The following is a 21,898-nucleotide window of genomic DNA, read 5'->3' as shown; positions in this document are numbered from 1 at the left end:
CTGTTTCTTCTGAATGAGAAGAGTGGTTTACTGAAGGCGAACTGATTAGAAGTAAGTATGCGCCAGTGTTGGTTCACGATTTTCTTGATAGTGTTGGATGAGGAGTTGCAGGTACTCACAAAGATAAAGGAATCCTAATCCTGTTTATTGTTGGTCTCAAGTAAGGTATCTCAGGGAATGTGATGTGCCGGATTCTGGGCACTTACAAAGATCTTTTTTGGGATATTTTTTCTCTTTACGTTTTTTGGTGAGTGTCATGGTTTCTTTCTAGAAGTCTTGAATTTCTGAACAGTTTCTTCTGATCTGTAGAAACTGCCCCACAGGCAAAATTTCTCCAAAGGCCCGTGGGGAAGGCTCTTGAAATTCAGACTGCTGCTTCGATCTGTGGGCTACGTATAGAAAGAGCTGGTGAGACTTCCATCCTTTGCCATGATGGTAATGTTAAGCATGGACACAGTAGTCTTATCTGCCATTATAGTGAAGCTCAAGTAGGGGTTAAGCCTAGTCATGAAATATTCGATGGTGGCTTCATCTCTATGCCAAATGACAAGGATGTATTTGATATACTGCCTCCATAGCCCTACTGAGGCACTAAATGGGCTATTGGTCCATATGCTTTCCTCTTCAAACCCACCCATGTAGAAGCAGGCTATACTTGGTGCAAATGTACTGCCCATGGATGCCTAATGGCGATGTATTTAGATATGGTCTCCAAAAGAGAAAAACAAATCTGTTAGTGCCAGTTCTGCAAGCTACATAATGCTTTGTCCTGGGGCTGCCCATTCCTAATCTTGGGCTAGCAACAGATTGATAATTATTAACAGGCTTTGACCTTGTGGGATACTGGTGTAGAGGGCCTCAACATTGAGGCACAGCATTGTTTCTGTCTTGGGGTCATAATCCACTTTCATTAGGTTAATCAGGTGCTTAGTGTCCTTAGTGTAGGACTTTGTTTGTGTGATGAGGGGCTGCAAGAACCAATCTGTATTTTGTGATAATGGCTCAAGAACCAATCCTATGCCTGATACTATTGGTCTTCTTGTGGTGGGCATTATTCCTTTATACATCTTTGGGACAGTGTAAAAAGGAGGGATCTGTGGTTCATTTGTGGTTAGAAATTCTAGTTGTTTCCTTGTAATCTACTAATTATCTATGGCTTCATCCACAAAATATTTGATGGTATCTTGTAGGTGACTTAGGAGATCTTATTGTAAAACTTCATAGTTTCTTCCTGCACGTAGAAGGGTAAGGCACGCCTTTCTTTATTCTTCTTTTCCTTGTTTTAAGATGACACCCCCATTATCTGTGGGTTTAATGAGTAGGTGGTTCTGTTTGCTGAGGGTTTTCAAGGCCAATCTCTCCTTTTTTGTAAGATTCTGAAAGATGTATCTTCTAGAACCTAGTTCTTCAACCTCCTTTATCACTGCCTCTTCAAAGGCCCATACTTTGGGTGGTATTGAGGAAGGCGGCAGGTTGAATTTGAATTTTCTCCTCAAAGTGATGTATCCATTATCTGTTTCCATGATTAAAGTGTTCTGACAAACACCTTCACTCCTATTTTTCTGAAGAACTCAGCTAGTTACCCTTGCATTTTGAATGTGTCAATGGGTGTCGTAGGGACAAAACCAAGTCCAATGTTAAGTACAGATAGTTCGTATGTAGAAAGTCATTTGTTAGTGAGATTGACCACTATATCTACAAGCCGCTCAGGCCTTGTTGCTGGTCCTGTGTTTGGCTTTGAGTATACATTCTTTCAGTCTCCTCTTTCTCCCATTGGATTCTCCTGTCTCCTCATCTCTCGCCTCTTCCTCTCCTGCCACCTCTCCTTAAAGAACGTTAATTTGGTTGGTAGAAATGCATATGCTGAGGTTGCGGTGGGCCGCAGGTATGGTCCAACGTGTCCTGGTCAGAAAACCATTTGATTAGGGTGATGTGTGGGGTACAGAAGTCTCCTCTCCTCTGTTTTCTATGCTTGCCCCACCAACTATGACTAGAGTAGCAGCTTGACCATTCCTCCGGGTCAGTAAGAGTAAGGGGACCCTGAATCGCTCTTTCCTGAGGATTCTGAGTCTGAGTCATGTTTCTTCTTAAAGTCGTCTCTGATGTTAGGGTACACTTTTTCATGAGAAAACGTACTTACATTCTTCAACAATGTATTTATCTTGCTCAGCATAAGTACGTCTTTATTCTCTGCTATCTCATTGTATTAGTGTTCTTACAGGGATACACTGGTTTGGCAAGTATTACGCTGCCTGGGCATTCCTTGAGTTAGTTTGCATGCCTCAAAAAAATCTCACGTAAAAATACATGAATGGGGGAGTAACAGGCAAATGAGCCCACTGTATTGAAAGCCCAGGATCAAAACAGGCCAATAGAGTAGTGCTGAAACATGTTGGTGAACTGAAGGGTCAGAGGATCCTTATATCCTGAAATCCCATTGGTACTTCCCATTTACCATGCTAAAAATGGGAAACCTTGCGAGTGGATGAGAATTTTTTATCTTAATGTTAAGTCCCCTACAAACCATTATTAAAAGTGCTTATTGGAATGCCTTTTAAGGATCAGGGTGAACCTGATGATGAAGCATACCACAATTAGAGTGGGCAAGGATTATTTGTAAAAAAATGATTTTTTTTCCTTTTTCCCGCTTCCTTAGGTAGTGGTGTATAGGTGTGGCTTGTAACAGTCCCCGCTTAAAGAGTGTCTCCCATTTTAGAGAAGTACTTGGTTGTTTGTTGGCTCTGGGTAGTTTCAAGGTTTTGGTGGAGATCATCTCCTGCATGGAGCACCCTACTACACGGACAATACTCTCAACCTTCTCACCTCAAATATCTGTTTTTCTCACAGAGTTTTAAAGCATTGGAGTAACCTAGGGCCATTCATGCATGAACACTATGTATATTATGAGGTTGATATTCTGCCATACAAACAGACAGTCACCATTTAATAGATCACTTTTTGTAGTTTCTTCAACATTATCTGTGGAACCAGTCAACTAGCCGGATACAAAGGTAAAAGAATAATTCTGGTTGGAGAGTCTGAAGGATGCCCACATCTGCCCTCGCACCCTCCTTTAGCAATGAGGATGACCCACTAGCTGCTAACGTGTCTTACACTCTGTCTTTCCTTGGACCTAGGACAGTAAAAAACAGTTGTATGGGTTTCTGCAACCTCCTGTTCTCTTATGAATCATATCTGGGAAACCTCAGATTCATACAGTGTAGTACACTTGTGCAGCACAAGGCCTAGCCTTCTGATCCTAGGAGATATGCTTCAATTAACCGGTTAAAAAATGAGGCAACTTAATAACTAATAGTGTCATTGCTATTTGTAATGGAAATGCTTGTTGCCAAATTAGCATTTTTTTACAGAGAATCACATGATTTCATATCCTTGACCTTCAACAATCTGGCACAATATTTTATCCTCTTCTTACGGGGCGGAGTACCAGAACTTCCCTGTTGCTTCCCAAACCTTGATATGCCCTCCCCCTACTATAACGTCTACAAAGTCTTAAGTATTACTAAGAAGGGAAGCTTAGGTAAACGGCCATTGTAAAAGAGACAGAACACACTCTAAAAACATAACAACAAAAATCAATATGTTTTTTTTACCTCTCTTCGCCATATTCATCATTTATTCCTGAACTAAGCTAGTCATGTTTAAGGGAGAAAGGAAGTTAAGACTGAGCAAAGGAAGGAAGGAGCTGACTAGCTGACATGGGGGCACATGAATGCAAACCAACAAGTATAGTCTGTCAGAAAACACTAACCATGTACCTATAATGTAACAGGAGCAGTGCACTATTACAACCCACACTGGATACCACCACCTGACTCATCTCTCTGCTCAGTATTGAAGCCTTCAGAGAATGATGGATATCTAAAACAAATGGACTTTAAAAAAATATGCACAACATCTAACTTAACAGTATATATCTTAAGAGTATCTCTGTGTATCTCCGTGTTGCCTACTCTCTGTGCATATGAGGTGAAGTTGATTGTTCTGAAACTAAAGCATAATAAGATGCAGTACACTTGAATATTTCATTACCCTCCTACTTTATTGATAATGTAACTACCTTGAGTGGTTTGAATAACCACTTTGTGAAGATAATAGAGCTAGTTCCTATCTGGTCTATGTGCACATCTGAAAGACAATCAACAATCATCAATACTCTGTAGTTCCTATTACCAGTAAGTTATGAAATGTTTTAATCAATAAACACCTATTATATCTTGCACACAATTATAGACACATGTTTGAAGTAATGATAGTTTTTGCGCAATCATTCTTCCCTTTTTTTCACAAGACGAAAACCCCAGGTTCATGCGAGCAATCTTTCAAAGTCTCAATCAATACCTATGGGACCGATTAAGATATCTGGCCGAAAGCCACCAACCAGCTGATGGAGGCTTTCTGCCTGACATCGTAGGTTTTAGTCCGACCTCCATATTCGGATGATGGTGCTCAGAGTGAAACCTGTGGGGGGATTCTGATGTGCTTCTGACGGGCTCCTTGAGTCCGTCGGACGTTGGTAGCAACCATAATCACCTAATGATGGCAGAGCCAGGCTCAGCTACGCCATCGGAATCATGATAGGACTTTCCGACAGCCTTTTCATGTCGGCCTTCCCTGCATGGAAAGGCTGTCTGAAGGTGTCTTTGGGGGCCCCTAGAAGGGCCACTCTTCCTCCAGGCCCTCCACTATGACCTGTGCCCCCTAAACATCCCTGCACCATGTGGTAGGCACTGCAAGGTGCCTGCCACACCGTGCAGGGATGTTTGAAAACATCCATTTCCCAATGGCAGCTTGTGCTGTGGGCCTGTCCTGCTTGCTGTACAACCTGCTATTGGAAAATGGATGTTTCTGACCGCCCATAGCGCGGTCGCATCCAAATTCGGTGATCAGAATCACCAACCTATCGTCAGACGGTTTCGGACCACAATGGTGTCAGGTGGACGGAAGCCACCCAACATCGTCATTAGGCCCAAAATGTTCAAAAATGTGTAAAGTTTGTGTTTTTGTCCCAGAAATCTTGATTTCCGATACTTTTTGGAATATTATTCTCTGATAGTTGATTGTGACATTGGTTCTCGTAACTGGAAAGACAGGCACGGCCACCATAACATTTTCTTTCCTCAAAATTGGTTTTTAATGCACTGTATTTGGGCCCCTTTCTCCTTGCTCCCTGCAATGGAACTTGCTAGGTGCTTGAGGAATAAAAGGAGTTTGGATCAATTACAATTTAACAATCACAGTGTAGCCCATTTGGCCACAGAGTAAAACTCTTAGTCAGAAGATGGGATTAAGTATGGATTTATTACAAATTCAAAACCAGACTGATGTACACAAGTCTCAGGAATATATATTGTATATATTGTAATGCAAGCCAAAATGATGAATGAAGTTTAGCCTTAGTCACATGAAACATACAAGAAATTTGGTGATCTTAAAGCAAAATATTAAAAAGAGGCTCTGATTCATATACAATTTGCGCTCCACTTGCCTGTCATGCATGAGGATAAGCTAAATCTCTTCACCTAAACCTGCTTTAACTGATGCTGGAGGGGAAACCCTAATTAAATCCCTTAAAGGAGAAATATGTCTGCATAGCAGAACCTCTGTAGAAGTTATCTAAAGGAAAGAATATTGTATAGCACAAAGTCACACAACAAAGATGTGGCAAAGAGGTCTGAAGCTCTCTAAGTCTAGAAGGAGTCTGAGTAAACTGAAGTGTGATCATCAATTATACCTACAAAAGAACCTTCAAGATTTCCAATTATCATATTATTTTCCACCTTCCAACAGTATACCATGGCAACTACACTTGAAACTACTTTCCTTTGGTCCACACATCCTTGGCTTCCTCCCGTCTCCTAATTCCATATAAACAGTAGTCCTCCCTTGTTCGTTAAGGCTTTTCATCCTTGCCAAAAGATACTCCTTTCCAGCCTCACTATCTCTCTCACACAATGTGCATTGTCGTTTTTGGAAGATCACACAATTGTGCCTGCAGAGGAGAGAATAACAATCCATGCACAGCTTACGTTCATGCCGAAGGTCAAACATTAAGAAATCCAAATGCTTAGGGCCTTTGGTCAAGTTAGTGTGGCAAGCATCTCAATACATATTTAAATGCATGATTTCAGATACAAAAATGGAAATGATTATAATATAGATGAAAAGCACTATTCAAATGGATACATTTTTAGTTATAAAGACACGCCCCCGCCTGACTAAGAACAAAAGGCGTGTGTTTCCTCTCGCCAGCGGGACGCCCTAAATGCTGATCTGCATCCAGGAGCTGTGGGAGGACCTTCGGAGCTGCCTTGCCTGCCCTTTCCTTCGGGATACAGCCGCTTACCGCAGCTGCTCCCCGCACCCGCTTCGCGGGTGCCACTTTGCGGGTGCCACTTCGCGGTCAGTAGCGAGGGGCGAAGGCTGATTGGGCGGTCTGAATCGCTGCGAGGAGGCTTGGACCAGCATCAGAGGGCGTGTGCAAGCAGGGACTCTGAAGACCAGGAGTCCCTGCGCTGCCCAGGTGTGCACGGCCGCGCCCCTAGTGAGACACGCCCCCCGCCTGACTAAGAACAAAAGGCGTGTGTTTCCTCTCGCCAGCGGGACGCCCAAAACTCTGATCTGCATCCAGGAGCTGTGGGAGGACCTTCGGAGCTGCCTTGCCTGCCCTTTCCTTCGGGATACCGCCGCTTATCACAGCTGCTCGCCGCACCCGCTTCGCGGGTGCCGCTTCGCGGGTGCCGCTTCGCGGTCAGTAGCGAGGGGCGAAGGCTGCTTGGCCGGTCTGAATCGCTGCGAGGAGGATTGGACCAGCATCAGAGGGCGTGTGCAAGCAGGGACTCTGAAGACCAGGAGTCCCTGTGCTGCCCAGGTGTGCACGGCCGCGCCCCCAGTGAGACACGCCCCCCGCCTGCAATGGTAACCATTTAACAGCTTGTGTGGCGCTCAGCGGGACGCCGAGCGAAGCCCGGGCAAAGGGCGGGCAGTCTGTGGCAGTCAGGTGCTGTCAGAGGCTGGGCTGGGCCACCCCCCTGTCATCTGCAATCTTCTGTGACAAAGTTAGCTGTTTCCTGGTTGGGGGTTTAGCTGCTTAAATGTCTACCCGCTCTGGGAAAGCACTGAGGGGTGGGGGAGAGGGCGCTGCAGGGAGCACTGTGATAGGTACGATGGACAAGTTCATCACAAGAGTAGCTGCTGTGATTGAAAAAGAGATTGTGATGACGGAGCGCCGCCTCTCACAAGAATCTTTTCCGCTCTACGCTCCTCACTAGGAGCTGTGGCACAGGCCTTGTCTCCATCTCCCACCCATCCTACCTCCCTTTGTTCTGGGATTGTGTCCGAGCAGCCACGGATTGCAGCAATAGGGGCAAGCATTAATAGGTTGGAAAGCTTGGTAGCACAATCCTTCCCCCCTAGCTCTAGTCCAGCAGTCACGGGACTATGTTCTGCTGTTCCTTCAAGCCCTTCCATCGGACAGGACTGCCACCCACCCCTTAATGATCCTCCCTTGGCTTCGAACCTGTCGTGCTTGGCACACGACTCCTTAGTTTGCATTAAAAGGAAAAGGGTTGCTAGTATACAGAAGGGTAGCTTCACAACATCCCACAAGCGCCCGAGGAATCAAGTCCCAAGAGGCCCTGGTCCAACAAATAGTTGTGGTCCTGCTATATTGACCCTTGATCCAATAGGAGGAAATGCTCCCCTGGTAGCTGCGGCTGAAGCAGTACAGGCACACCTTATCCCCCCTGCCCTACCAGCAGTACCACATGAATCGCCTTCCTTAAAGCTTATTGAGAATCTGGTTAAGCTCCTACTGGTCCCGCTTACTGACCAAGTTAAGGGTCTGGGGGAAAGGCTAGATAGGTTTGAATAGTCTACACTAGACAATTTATTTTCCCTGAAAACCCTTATCAAACTCCAGTCTAAAACTAGTGTGGACACTATGGGTGGGAATGACGGAAAGGGGGCTGTAGTGGGCTCAACTCAGGCAACTCTCCCGTCAACGTCTGCAATCATTACAGCAGTAGGTAAGGACTTGACTTCTGCCACTGAGATCTCTGCTACCGTTAAACCGGGAACTACTACCCATACAGCCCAGGTTCACGCTAGCACCCCCCAGTTACTGAGTAATGTAAAAACTAAACCAGCCCAAAATAAGTTGCAAGTGGGAGGGGTCCAATCCAAGCCAAAATGACCGGTTCAGCCAATTGTTGACGCCAGGGGAGTTGCTCCGGCTGCAAATACAAAAGCAGCTTCGAGCCATTCCAGAGCTCCTTCTTCAGCGGTCATACCGCACAAGGTGGTTCCAAAATGTCTGCCAGTGAATCTCCCCCCAGAGTGCCACCCATACGTTGCTGTCCTCATTAATGTTCCCATTCTGAAGGATGCTCAGTTGGAAACCCACCAGGCACTAAAGAATAAGACCATGCATTGGCTAAAAGCCAATAAACCCCTACCAAGGGGTGTGGATGGGTTGATTCTTGGAGTGCGTAGGGTAGGATGGATAGGACAGGGAAAGAAACCATTTGCAGGCGATTGTGTGGTAGTCAACTTTCAAGATACTAGAGTTGCCCACGCAATCTGCAATTCTGACCAGGTGGCTGGTGGACCAGGCATTGAGGTGGTGGATTTAACATACTTCTACCCGCGGCCAGTTATGAATTACCTTGGGCCATCCCATATGGATACCTGCCAATACATCACTGGCAGCCATTGGTCTCCTGTAATACCTCAGTTCCAGCCGCATGTAGTATGGCCAAGGTCGAGATGGGGTTCTAGGGGGTACTGACTTGCCGATGGCTTTTGGGAGGCTCGGGGGCATTTTACACCTGGTGGGGTTCTCCACCGGTCCCAAATTCCGACTGGCCCGCTCACAACCACAGGGAAGCAGGTAGACCCAACGGCTAGACGGGAACCAGGTGTGAGACGGGACACGAATGAAGATGATAATGCCCCTCCTATTCTGGTCAAGGCGGCCACGGTTGACACTGTCACGTCCAGCAACGCTACAGCTGCGACGGACCCACCCATTAGGGTTTTCAGCTGGAACGTGGCTGGTCTAGACAGAAAGTTGGCTTTGCCTGACTGGAATGCCCTTGTGGAAGAGTATTCCATCTGTGTGTTCCAGGAGACATGGAGCAGGGAGCCCACCCACAAGGCGGGTAATTCAACCCACTTTATACCTGCTGTCTACCAGGAATCAGGTAGGGGACGTCCCTCGGGTGGCCTCCTTATTTGGGTAGCCTCTTCCCTTAACTGTAAGGTAGAGGAGCACCTAACTAACTGCCCGGACCTCCTTAACATTACCTTAAAAAATTCCAGGGGTTGTGTCATTTTAAATATCTATAATATTTACGCCAGGGGCATAAAGGGAGGTAGACAATCGCCCACTATAGCTCTTCTAGAGAAATTGCTCAGGTCGTCCCTGTATAAATTATGTACCCTGATCGCGGGTGACTTTAACTGCACGTTTGAGCCCCTTGGCTCGGAAGTCACCCTAGACCAGGAGGAGGAAGATCAAAGGAGGGGGATACCGGCTCTAGAGCTAAGCCCAATCAAGAGATGGACGGAAGTGGCACTCCAGATCAATTCTCTCACTATGGAGTTTGACCTGAGGGCCCTTAACGGCAGGACAAGATCTGACAAAGCGGGAGCACACACGTTTAACAGGCCAAACCACACGTCAAGAATTGACTATATTTTGCTTGACGTCCACTTATGGAGCGCGGTGAGGGATATGGAGATTGTATCGTCCGTCGAGAGCGATCACAACCTGCTCTCCCTTGCCTTGACTCCCTGGTGGTTGGAGGGCACAGGGGGTTCACCTTTTCGCACTATTGTTCCCGGCAAAACAGTTGTCTCGAACTGTGGTAGACGGCTGAAGTGGGCTAAGCTCATGCTCTCGGCTGAGAAGGTGACCATTATAACGCTGCTCTTAGACTCAGCCCTAGTCAATCTGTTTTCTCCTGAGGGTGGACCGACAGTGGTGACTGACCGGTTCCATGATCTAACTCTGGCCATAAGCAACTAGTTTATTGTCCCATCTAGATACAATGGGACTAAGACACGCTCAGGGAAAAGACAGAGTTGGTACAACCACAAATGTAGGGAATCCAAGACATCACTTATTGAAGCTGTAAAATCTAAGTCCCAAACAAGGACCAGGGAGGCCAGGAAGCTATACTCACACTGCATGAAAATTGCTAAAAAAGAGTGGGAGGATAACTTTTGGCAGGAACTTTTGGCCGCTAGTCGAGGGAGGGATGCTAAGGGATTCTGGAACCTGGTGGGCAGTAGGAATCGCCCTGATGATACCCTGAGGACTTGTACAATCCCAGCCCAGACGTGGTTCAATCACTTCAAGGCCCTTTACTCAGCAGTTGAAGGGGCACTCAATGAGCCATTCTCCCTTCCCCCACTCTCACTGGATAGAGCCACCGACTCCTTTACTGTGCGGGAGGTTACGAACATTATTAAATCCTTGGCACCCCTGAAAGCGGCTGGCCCCGATGGGCTTCCAGGGGACTTACTTCGAGCCTATTCGAGTGAATGGGGCACACTGGTTTCGGCTCTTCTGAACGCCATCTTAGAGGGAGGTCCTGTCCCAGAGTCTTGGAAAGGGGCAGAGGTCGCTCCAATTTTTAAAAAGGGCTGTCGGGACCAACCGGGGAACTATAGGCCGATAAGCCTCATAGACTCAACCCAGAAGGTGGCGGGAAAGGCGATCCTGGGGAGGATTCTCCATTGGGTGGACGAACACCACATATTGTCTGACCTCCAGGCAGGCTTTCGTTCCGGCACGGGAACCATTGAGCAAGTGTTCAGGTTGATGCTTCTATATTAGAAGGTGGTGGAGCTGGGCAAAGGCAGTCTCTACTTGGCTTTTATAGACTTAAAGACTGCCTTTGACCTGGTTTCCAGGGAGGAACTTTGGAGGGTCCTGCAGGGTCTTGGGCTGCCCCCTTACATTCTGTTGCTCCTCATCAAATTACATACTGAAAACTATGCACAAGTGCGATGGGGCCAGAATGGGGAAAAGACTGATAGGATTCCGGTCAACAGGGGCGTCCGACAGGGATGTGTATTAGCTCCCACACTGTTTTCCCTGTACGTGAATGGTGTGGTAGAGCACCTGCTAGACGAACCAGCAGATGCACCCTCCCTGGGGGGCATGCGGATCCCAACACTGTTGTTTGCCGACGACACCCTCCTCATTTCAAAGACTCCCCAGGGCCTACAGAAGCTTTTGATCCACTTTCAGGACTTTTGCTCAAAAAGAGGGCTGGTCATAAATGTGGACAAACGAAATATTTGATCATGCACCCTCCACGTAAACTTGGTCGTCCACCAGTCCTGAACTCTGTTCCCCTTGAGAGAGTCTCCGAATTCGACTACTTAGGGATTCGTATGAGCGATGTCATGAGCTGGTCACCCCATATTAACAAAATGACCCTTAGTCACAAAAGGGTCGGGGAGCACTGTTAAGGGAGTATCGCAACTTATCTAAGCAATGTGTAGCTCCTGTAATTGACATTTACAAAGCCCGAGCTGTCACGGCATCACTGTACGGGGCTGAGTTATGGGGTCTTGGCAACTCGAAGGCCCTAGCCAAGGCAGAGAACAAATTTTTGAAGGACCTTCTGGTTATCCCTCAGAGCACCCCAACAGTCCTGGTGCTTTTGGATGCGGGATGCAAATCAATCAAGGACCAGGCTCGCCTTCGGCACCTCCTTTTATGGGCTCGCCTGTGGAGGGTCCCCGAACTGAAAACATATGCGGACGGGCTGTCAGAGGTGATGGGAATGGGCGGCTGGCATAAGATCAAGTGGCTAAGGGACACTAAAAACCTTTTGGGGGATTTGGGTTTGGGGTCCTGTTGGATTACAAAATCAGCCCCGCCGAAGGCAACCCTAAAAAAACTATATTGGGAGTGGGTCTCTGCTCAGCTTATTAGCAACCCACGTCACTGCAACTCCACCGCAGCTTATTTGAAAATTAAAGACGTTGTTGCCTTTGAGCCCTAACTGGACCTGATTACAATACCTATGGATCGGTCACTTTACATCAAATTTAGAGTGGGTACCTTACCCCTAGGAGACCTGCTCTCAAGATGGAACAAGCCTGCGCAGGTATCACCACATTGTGCCCTCTGTTCAACTAGGCCCGAATCCGTGGCACACTTCTTTTTTGAGTGTCCTGAATACTCCCGCCCAAGAAGACGCTGGCTCAAACCTCTTTGTAGACAATTGGGAACTCGCCAGCATATGGTGGCTTTACGGATTTTACTTACTGACACTTCCTCCCCCATAGTTTGTGGCGTTTCAAAATTTTTAACATGGGCATGGTTGATCCGCTCAAAAAGACTGCCTATTTCAATTTAATTCTATTTTAACTAATTTATTGATGTTTAAACAGAACTTTTTTATCTTACCTGTCCTTTTTTAACTTGCAACAGTCTCTCTTTTTCTTACGATGTGCTGTTTTATATACTTTTGTAACGCTTTTATGATATCTGCATATCGAAATAAAGCTATCAACCAACCAACCAACCAGTTATAAAATAAATGCAGAGTATTATTCAAATGAGTACGCAAATATATAAGAATTAACAATATTATTCAAACCGCATAAATGCAGATGTATATGAGAACTGCAGTTCAATGTTAATGAAAGGAGAATTTTAATATGCACACTCATATAAATGTCAGGATTACACAGTAAATGCACTCTTTGTATCTGTTGACGTGCACTACTTTACATTAATAATATTAAGTCATACGAGTACATGAGGCCATACCTAAACATATATGTGGACTAATCGAACAAAAAGGTGGTGCCAAAATGATGCCACTCCAAGTTCAATCCAAGCAGGTTTGGAGCCCGAGTCCTGCATGGTTACTCATATGAACAGAGTCCAAGTGTGCTAGATTTGTGGGTAGTCTGGCAGGAGAAAACAACCTGTGATTGAAAGTGTGTAAGTATGCAATGACAAAAAATGCAACAGTAACATCATTACCAAGCCTCTGCATCCACACCAAGTAACAAAGCTCAGAGCTGCTTATCAATGGAATTCTTTGTAACAAAACAAAATCAATTAAATTACTGTACCCTCCTCCTTCCAGATTTGGGCATATGTTATCATGTTTCCCCTTGTGTATGACTTAGTTGGTGACTGCAGTGTAAATACAATCATGGGACCCCGTCTCACAAGACACTTCATGTCCCATCATGAATGTATTGTTCAGATTGGTGATCTTTTCTCTGACAGTAACACAGGAGAGTTTTTCCGAGGAGATGGGCAAAAAAGAGCGATAAGACAGGGCATCCTGGCAGGAGTGCCACATTAGAGCCATCTAAATTTCCACTGAGTTCAGGGTACTTTTAGCCTTTGAACATTAGTCAAGACCCTTCAGATTTGTTTCTTGGAAGCTTCTCAGATTACTGGAGTCATGGCCAATCAAGGCATTCCAACCACTCATGGTAGGGAATCACCACTTGTGAGAGGAGAACCCTAAATAGCTAGGTCTCTTGGTGGGCCCCGGGAACCTTATTGGAAATACTGATTCTGGAGATACCTAGATTGCTGAATGATGACGTTTGCAGGTAGGAAGTGAGAATGATAAGTGAATGGGGACTGAGTACACCCGGGTTCAGAGTATATGAATGGCAGTTCATTGCTAGAGGGGAAAATGTGTCCCCAGTTGCTAAGATTAAAATGCATTTTAGGATTCTCTGAGCTTTGAAATCCAGTAAATTCACAAATGGCTGTATACATTGGAAAGTGCTGAGGAGTCAGAGTAAGGGTCCCCAGGGATGCCCACGGCATCGACAAAATTGACAGGTAATTAGAGAGAAGTAGTTCAGAACCCATATAGGGTTTGTGACAAAAAGCAGTAGTATGAGTGAAAGGAGGTATGTGGCATGCATCCGGCACACACAGGCTACTAACCTAGGAGCCAAAATCACCCTGGACTCTAAAGTTGTGTAAACATGCAGGAAGCATACTATAATTAATCTGTCCACCTTGGCAGGGTCGATAAGTGTCTGAGGAAGTCATTTCCCTATATGTTCATAGAATAAGGAAGCCAGCTGTTCCTAATAGTGTCCTGTCGGTGCAAAAGCCAATCCAGAGGACACGAAATAAATCAAAAAATTGTAGCAAGAGGCATTCCATCACCTTCATACCAGAATCTGAAGGTGGGTAATAACAGAAAGAATAGGATGTGAGATCACTTCCTCGGTCAGGGCCAACACCCATACTGTAAAAAAATGTAATGTGATCTGATGGACAGAGCCTTCCCAGGAAAAGATACCAATTGGTGAATGGCTCTTGATTTAAATGAGGTCTCATTATAACCAATGAAATAGTGTACTCCTAAACCCTAATTGTGTTGATACCCTTCAATGTGACAATTTCGTAAGGAAAGCAACAGGCAATGACTTTACCTGTTCCCAACTTGTTTTAATGTGGCAAAGTAAAGCAACGTTACCCATGAGATAAGGTCAAGGTAAAAGTCATAGTGGGTAACCAGGATGACTGATTTGTGAAAGATGAGCACATAGAAATGTCTTATTTGGTATGCAATTGCACTGATATGTTATCATCGCATCACAAACAATCTAGGCCGCTGATCCCTTAGTTGGTGGGAAAGTGAGAACGACTCTTCTGTTTATGGTTACAGTATCAATACCTTTACTAGCGTGTGCAGCAAAAATGCAGAACTCAGACTGCACACAGAAGCCTGGTGATCCAAGATGCAGGTTCTACCACTATATCATGTAATTGCTATTATCCAGCAACAATATGGAGTGCATAATATAGACTACCATTATATTGTTGAGCAAGGTATATAGAAATAGATTGATATTTATTATTCTTAACTCCATTTCTATTTACTTTGAGAATATACATATCTACAAGACATTTAGATGTTGAGTTAAGAAAACTGATTTACCCTTACCTAAGTGCACTTCCCTTGATGATGTAGAGGCAGCAAATACCTCCATTCCATATTGTTGCCAAACAATATTTTCATACTCAATAATGTGACAGACATCCAACTATCACAATATAATTCAACCAAACATTTTTCAGAAGTGGAGCTGCTCCTAAGCCTTTATGAACAGCAGCAAAGAAAAGGATGCAACACTGAATATCAATGGGATTGCTGGAAGGCCAGGATTCAGATTTGTTCTCACTGGAGATGCTGGGGCAGATTTAAAAGTCCCTTGCAACACTTTTGCGCCACTGTTGCGTCACTTTTGTGACAAGGCGGTGGCACAAGCAATCCGGCCAATTTACAACTTGATGCTTTTAGGTAGATGTGTCACGTTGTAAAGCCCTGCATCAGAGTATACCTGTGTCAGGTATAATGTATAGCAGGGTGGGCGTTCCTACGCAGAAATGCCTCGTAGAAGTGATGCAGTGAAATCTACAAGATTTCACTGTGCCACTTCTAGGATGCCACTGCGTCAAGCAGGCGTAAGGAGTACAATCAGTATAGGCCTCCCCATGCATTGCTGGAGTTGCGTCGTGCTTGCGACATGACTCCAGCTATGCGTGACTTTTGGATGGATGTATGACGTTACAACGCATACTATTACAACTACCTACCGTTACAACGCGACCATTACAACGCATACCATTACAACGCATAGCGCTTTGAGGTGCTGGATAGTGGTAAGTATAATTTACTATTCTAACTCCAGTCCCCGTGGACCCTAGGGAAGGTGTTGGATAGTAAATTATACTTATTCCCTATCCTAGAGCGCCCCCCAGCGCAATGCGTTGTAATGGTATGCGTTGTAAAAGTCGCGTTGTAATGGTAGTGCGGAGTAAAAGATGCGTTGTAACGGGTGTATACCCTTTTGGATCAACAGATGCATAAACATTTTTGACGCATGTGTCAATCCTTGCGCCATGGTGCGCTGAATTATAAATACGGCGTATCCATGGTGGCTCAGGGGTATGGCAGGATGGCGCAGGGAAACTGACGCATCACTACAGATGTAAATCTTGTAAATCTGCCCCTTAGTCTCCTAAATGAGCAAGGTTGTTTTCTTTGAAATATTCTTAAAAGATAACTTTATCTAAATTTGGTAACTGGTCTGGTGTCCCACGGCTTAAAGGGGCAATGCTACCAGGCACGCATTGTTCCATGTGGAGTCTTTTACACTGATGTCCTTGGCCCTCTCCTAATATTGGACCCAAAAGTGAAATCTTAGCACACCTCTTCATCTCTGAATTTGTCAGTGTAGCAAATAAGAATGACGCATACTCACAGCGCTAGAGTTGGTTAGATACTCAGAACTAATACAACATTAACATGCAACAAAACAATCAGTGCTTTGTCTTAAAAAGAGAAAAAATCCTATTCTACTAATAATACAACACTATGGATTCAATGTCACATATTTAGGTATCTATACACTTTGTTAAAGGTAGTGAGAGGTTTTTTAGATGCAGGTATTGGTTGAATCCCAATGCTGTATTAGGCTCTGTGACTTTGTGTCACTGGGCCACTCACACAGTCTTTCCTAGCTAGTATGTGGAACTACCCCGGTGCACTCTGGGATTTGTATTCTAATGCTGTCCCCTTGCTGATTGGACACCAACTGTAACTTTGACCTATCTTTGAAGGTTAGATTACTCCAGTGCCATTTTCATTCTTTAGTGTTACAATTCTGATGCAAACTGTCTTTCGTAGCTGGATATCCTCTTTGCATCTCCGCTTGTTCATACAGCACCAGGCGTTTGCTCTCTCTATAGTACAAAGTTGCACCGACAGTGCCATTTGCCTTTGCAGTCCATGTTGGAAAGCAGAAGTCATAGCATTGTTGCCACTGGTTGAGACAAATACAGTTGCACTTTGAATAAGACTCCCACAGTGGTGTCTCTTCAGGGGTAGCACAGACCAAACGCATAACCCTCACACAAAAGGAAACTGGAGAACCCACCCATTGTGCATCAGAATCCAGGTTCCTGATGGGCACATTTTATGGAGGAAGGACGTTGAAGGTATCTGGTGCTCATATAGCAGAGTCCTTTAGCATGTACCTTGATGGTGAGTTTCTAGGCCACGACTAGTTCTTCTCAAAAGATTAAGTTCATCGTGTTGATCTTGCCATAAACCTCAGGCCCCATGCCCACATGAAATGACACACTTGGGCTGACAGGAGTCCTCAGTGCCTTCTCCTGAGCACTTTCTGAGGAAAGCTCTCCGCCTGCAATAACACAGTCAGGGATAGACCTTAAGCCTACTGAGAAACATGGTGTAGAGTTACACTTGCAGGTGTGATGAACAGGTCAACTCACCTCAGCTCCAGTTTACACCGTTCCTGGGTGATATAGCTCGTTCCCTCTTGTCTTGCCTAATGCCTTGCGGTTCTGGCTTCTATTATTCTTGCACTGCTACTCTTTTTCTTCAAGTTACTAGATGTAGATCAAACATCTGGGTAGCTCCTCACAGTAGATGTTACTCCAGTATCCCTTTGTATATCCATTCAGAACTCTTTTCTTCAAGCCTCTTTCATCTTCTAGCAAGCTGGTAAAGGGAGGGGTGTTGCTCCTAGGGACTACTCCTTTGAATTTAGAGATCTTCCCCAGTCTACTGCTGTGGACTGCCTGAATACGGGGCGTCAGAAACCCTGAAACTTTATTCTGGTGATGCCACCCCATATTTATAATCAGATAGTAAACTAGAAATTTGCACTCCCACATCCTGGCCTGTTGTGGGTTTTCTGGTTTCAGGGAAGACGATTTCATCTCACAGCTAGCTGTCAGCCACAGGGCAGTGCTCTGTAAATGTTGCAGGCACAAGTGTGAAGCAGAATGTTCTGTGACAGGAGCATGCAAGACAAATGTGCCAAAAGTAGCTGAGCTTTCCTCGATTCCCCTAATCACAAATCTGGTCTGCACACACCTCTTGCAAACAATGGAGCAGGAACGGGTCTAAGAAGGTCCATGTCTCTTGCTATCCTTTTACACAGGACTGGTCCACTTCAAATGCCTTAAAGAATGCTCTAGGGCCTGCATCCAATCTACATCCCCTGTCTAAATCCTCTCTTCTTGCTCCATTTTGTAAACCCTTTTCTAAGGGAACCAAGATTGATTCCTTTGCTCATGTAGTCATACATTTACAGCTTGAAAACAAGGATCTAGGAGTGGAACACTAATCAGTCCTGGAGGGCGTGGAGTTCCATTCAAAGCAGAGAAGATGGAGGATACATCCTCCCAAGTTAAGACTATTATTACCTAAAGAGTATCCCTCCTGATCTCACAACATGTAATGTGATGGGAAGCAATACCTGCCACACCTAAACATCACCCACTAGTGGTGGGAAAGGAAATATATATATTTTTTTATAAGTAACCCTCACACACTCTATTAGTGTCAAGCTTCATCACTGGGGTCACCCTTACTCCTAAAGGCCGGAGTGGGCCCAACCGTATTCCAGGGAGCTCTTAGAAGTTGACAGACTTGGGGGCATAACTGAAACATAAAAATCTCTCATCCGCTCCAAGGTATCCCTTTATTTGGGGAGTGGATGGGAACAGTAAAATCTAAAATATGGGAAAAATGTTGGTAGAGCAAGGGTCATAGTATCATAAAATCCTACATTCCGTTGCCATATTTTAGACCCGTTGTAATCATGAAGAGACCCAAAGTACAGGATTTCTCCTTTTCTTCTAGGAGAAGTTAAACTGATACCACACCATGGGTCCAGGACCTAGGAGGTATCTCTCGGGGATTAATACCACACTCCAGCAGAGGCCAGCAATGCTCAGGCAGGTCCAGTTGCAGCAGGTCAGCCTGGGATGAAGGGTGCAGGTCAACTCCTTCTTCTGTAGAATTGACAGGTCCAGGAGTGTTACCAAAGAGTTGGACTGAGGGTCCTCTTTCTATACCTGGTCCCCACTTTGAAGTGAGAGAACCTTCTGTAGTTCCCCCCTCCAGAGGTGTGTTGAATTTCCTGTCACCCCGCCCTGGCCCCAGATTGTCTGGGGGCACAATAGGCTATAGGGAAGTCCTTTGTGTGTTAGCTGGGCAAATGCATTTGAAGTACATGTGTGGTAGATGGAAGCTCCACCCTCCCATTACACAGGATGGCCTATCCTGCAAACACCCAGACCCTCTATTGTGATACTGTCTGGGAGGAATACACAAAGGCCAACTGCGCAACTACTCCTACTCATGTGACCCAGGAACAGTCTGCAAGCTCTAAAGCAGAGGTCTTAAATCTGTGGGGCGCGACCCCCAGGAGAGTCGTGGAGTCCTGGGAAGGGGGTCGCAGATTCTGTCAGAGCGTGCAGTTCTTTGAAACACGTGGTTTGCCTTAGTGGCATTGGGCTGATTGAGGGTGCTCACGGCGGAGGCCTAATTCACACCGAGGGGTGAACAACAACAAAGCCTTATTAACAAGTAAAAGGTCTTTTAAAGACCTCTGAAGTACTTGTTTGTGGCTTTGTCTGTGTCTGTGAAGCTCTTTCAAACGGGCTCACATACACAAGGGGGGGGGCAGGGTGGCTGGGGGAGGAGGCTGTAGCCTTTTGTGTTCAACGGACGTTGCGCGCCTGGAGCTGTGGGTCCCGCCAGTAAAGCTCATGAAAGGTCCTCTCCCTCCCTCCGACACGTCCCATAAAACATTGGGCCAAGTCCCACGAGCCCTCATACCTGGCGCCTGTGCAGGAGAAATGTGCCTGAGAGTCTGTTCTTCACGGTGAGATGTTGTTACAGCCTGTCTGCCCCCGCCCTCAGCAGGGAGGCACAGAAATGCCCTCCCATGAGAGAGGAAGAAGGAAGAAGACGCAGAGAGATACTGACCCCCCCTCACCCATGAGAGAGGCCCAGAAAAGGTGAATGAATGATGGGTGGATGGATGGATGAAAGGGTGGAAGGATGAAGGATGAATGTATGGATGGAAGGATGAAAGTGTGGATGGGTGTATGGATGGAAGGATGAAAGGGTGGATGGATGAAGGTTGTATGTCTGTAAGGATTAAAGGGTGGATGGATGTATGGATGGATAAAAGGTTGCATGGATGAATGATGGATGGATGTGTGAAAAGGTGGGTGGATGAATGATGGGTAAATGGATGTATGAAAGGGTGGATGGATGAAGGATAGATGTATGGATGGATGGAAGGATGAAAGGGTGAATGAAGGATGGATCTATGGATGGAAAGATGAAAGGGTGGACGGATGAAGGATGGATGGAAGGATGAAAGGGTGGATGGATGAAGGATGGATGTGTGGATGGGTAAAAGGTTGCATGGATGGATGGGTGGATGTGTGAACAGGTGGGAGGATGAATGATGGGTGGATGGATGAAAGGGTGGGTGGATGAAAGGGTGCGTGGATGAAAGGGTGGGTGCATGAAAGGGTGAGTGGATGGATGAAGGATGGATGTATGGATGGAAGGAGGAAAGGGTGGATGGATGAAGAATGGATGTATGGATGGATAAAAGGTTGCATGGATGAATGATGGATGGATGTGTGAAAAGGTGGGTGGATGAATGATTGGTAGGTGGATGGAAGGGTGGATGGATGAAGGATGGATGTATGGATGGAAGGATGAACAGGTGGATGGATGTGTGAACGTGTGGGTGGATGAAGGATGGATGGATGTGATGAGGTCTAACAGGCGTATTTATGGTTGTCGATAGTTGTTGATGAGGAGTACCAGTTTCAAGAAACGTTTGTCAGAAGGGAGTCCTTACACATTAAAAGGTTTTACAAGGGGGTCTCGGCATCAAAAATTCGAAGACCTCTGCTCTAAAGGGTTAGAATAAAAAAAATGGCAACTTTCTAAAATTGACATTTTCAGAATTGAGACTTAAAATTCAACGTTACCATTAAAGTGTTTTAAATTACAATTCCTCAGACACCAAACATGATATTCCCACTTGCTCCAACACAAAAGTTATCACTTATATATACAATATATCAACGTAACACAATGTTATCCTATGGGAGAGATAGGCCTCATAGTAGAAAAAAATTAATTTAGTTTGTCACTAGCAGGATATGTAAAACTTGAAAGTTCATGTCAAACTTTTGAAGTACTCTGTACCCTGCCCTATGGGCTATTTGGGGTCTACCCGAGCAGTGACTTATATGTATGAAAAAAGAAGGTTTAGGTCTGGAAAAACATTTATTTTGCCAGGTGGAAATGACAGTTTAAGACTGCACACACAGGCTGCATGGCAGGCCTGGAACATGTTTTAGCCGCATGCGTGCTAGCGGAATTCCGCTCGCACGCTGGGTTTTTAAAAAACGCACTTTACGTGACGAGCTGGGCTCGTCATCAGCGTGCGAGGAGGCTACGCGATGACGAGCCCAGCTCATCATCAGCGTCGAAGCGGTTAAGAGGCTGCTTGATGTGTGGGACCATCAGTGCTGCTGGACTACTTGTAGCATTTAATTGACAGGCCCTGGGTACCTGTAGTACCACTTTACTAGGGACTTACAAGTAAATTAAATGTGCCAATTGGGCGTAAACGAATTTCACCATGTTTAAACGAGACAACACAGACACTTTAATACTGGTTAGCAGTGATAAAGTGCACAAAGTCCTAAAAGGCAACCAAAACAAGTTCAGCAAAACACGAGGGTTGAAGGCAGAAGGTTTGGGGATGACCCTGCTGAGAGGGCCAAGTCTAACATTGGGAGACTAATATGGAATATTAACTCAATGATCGCTGAATAGCCGGTCACATCTCTGTATCCATGAACTAATATGCCAGTTGAGGCTGCTTAAATTACATCTTTACAACTAACATGTGCAGAAACACTGCACTTCAAGTGTTTAAATTAAGAAAAGGCTAAGGAAACAGTGTTTTACTTTTTATTACGGTATTATCAAAGCAAATTTCTGGT

This window comes from Lissotriton vulgaris, chromosome 6, assembly GCF_964263255.1.
Source record: "Lissotriton vulgaris chromosome 6, aLisVul1.2, whole genome shotgun sequence".
NCBI classification, from domain to species: domain Eukaryota; kingdom Metazoa; phylum Chordata; class Amphibia; order Caudata; family Salamandridae; genus Lissotriton; species Lissotriton vulgaris.
This window is presented reverse-complemented; position numbering follows the sequence as displayed.